The sequence below is a fragment of the Canis lupus genome, chromosome 21 (genome assembly GCF_048164855.1).
Source record: "Canis lupus baileyi chromosome 21, mCanLup2.hap1, whole genome shotgun sequence".
NCBI lineage: Eukaryota > Metazoa > Chordata > Mammalia > Carnivora > Canidae > Canis > Canis lupus.
The window spans coordinates 41,033,984-41,035,725 of NC_132858.1; the positions used below are offsets into that span (position 1 = coordinate 41,033,984).

At 36.9% G+C, this 1,742-nt stretch overlaps 1 pseudogene; it reads right to left on the reverse strand.

The window, feature by feature from the left end:
- Positions 1-330: 330 nt before the first annotated feature.
- Positions 331-453, reverse strand: LOC140613664 (U2 spliceosomal RNA; annotated as a pseudogene).
- Positions 454-1,742: the final 1,289 nt, after the last annotated feature.

Genomic DNA, 1,742 nt, shown 5'->3' on the forward strand with positions numbered 1-1,742 from the left:
GTAAGAATTTTTACAAAACTAGAAATAAAGACAATTTCCTAAGAAACAATTTCTACCAAACAATACTTTTACCTATAATTGTGACATGTTAAAAGTAGTCCTTTGGGGTGACTGGGTGACAGGAAATGAGGAGGGCATTTGATAGGATGAGCACTGGGTGTTATACTATATGTTGGCAAATTGAATTTAAATTTTAAAAATGTAAAAATAAATAAATAAATAATAAATAGTAGTCCCGTTAAAATAAAGGACAAGACAAATAAGCCCACCATCAGCATGTTCATTAACATTATATTAATAAAGCCAACACATAAAATAAGAAAAAGAAATAAGAGGTATAAGAATTTGAAGAAAAAAACAAAGCTGTTACCATTTTATGATCGTAATTGCCCTCATATTAAACCAATAAGAACAGATACTACTCTTGATCTTAGTCAAAGGCCAAAAAGTGATATATAGTTGCCCTCATAAAAACCAAACAAACCAAAAATACAGGTGGAAATTTTTAGAATCTATAAGAAATTAACAAGATGTTTAGATTTAAGATCAATGTATTAAAGTTGCATTTGTCTATCACGGCAACAAGCAGCTAGAAACAATTTCTTTTTTTTAACACAATTTCAAAAAATATTTTTAATGATAGCAACAAAAATCATGATACTCAGGAATACATCCAGCAAAATATGTATGGCACCTTAATGGAGAACATTAGAAAACCTCATTGAAATACTTTAAAGATCTTTAAAACTGTAGAAATATACTATATTCCCTAATAGAAAAATTTAATATCATTAAGATCTGATTCTCCTCAAATTGTACAATCAATGAAATGCCCACCAAAATTTCATTAGAGCTTTCTGAGGAACTTGACTAGCTAATTCTAAACTTTTGTGGAAACACAGGGTACCTGGCTAGCTCAGTCAGTAGAGCATGAGACTTTGATCTCAGGTTAGTGGGTTCAAGCCCCACACTGAGCATGGAGCCTACTTAAAAGATAATAATGGGATCCCTGGGTGGTGCAGCGGTTTGGCGCCTACCTTTGGCCCAGGGCGCGATCCTGGAGACCCGGGATCGAATCCCACGTTGGGCTCCCGCAGCATGGAGCCTGCTTCTCCCTCTGCCTATGTCTCTCTCTCTCTCTCTCTCTCTCTCTCTCTCTCTGTGACTATCATAAATAAATAAAAAATTTAAAAAATTTTTAAAAAGATAATAATAATGAAAAATATAGATCTATAAAATTTTTGTGGAGGCACAGATGCGAAGAATAGCCATGATGCTCCTAAAAAAGAGCAAAATGGGAAGACTTACTCAATCAGATATTGATTTATTATAAGACTATAAGGGGATCCCTGGGTGGCTCAGTGGTTTAGCCCCTGCCTTGGGCCCAGGGCACGATCCTGGAGACCCAGGATCAAGCCCCATATCAGGCCTCCCTGCATGGAGCCTGCTTCTTCCTCTGCCTGTGTCTCTGCCTCTCTCTCTGTGTTTCTCATGAATAAATAAATAAGATATTTAATAAATAAATAAATAAATAAATATAATAATTGAGGGGTGGCTGGGTGGGTCAGTCACCTTTGGCTTGGGTCATGATCCTGGGGTCGTGGGATGGAGTCCAGAGCTGGGCTCCCTGCTCAGTGGGGAGCCTGCTTCTCCCTCTCCCTCTGCCCCTCACCCCTCTCACACGTTCTCTCTCTCCCCCAAATAAATAAATAAATAAATAAATAAATAATCTTTTTAAATAG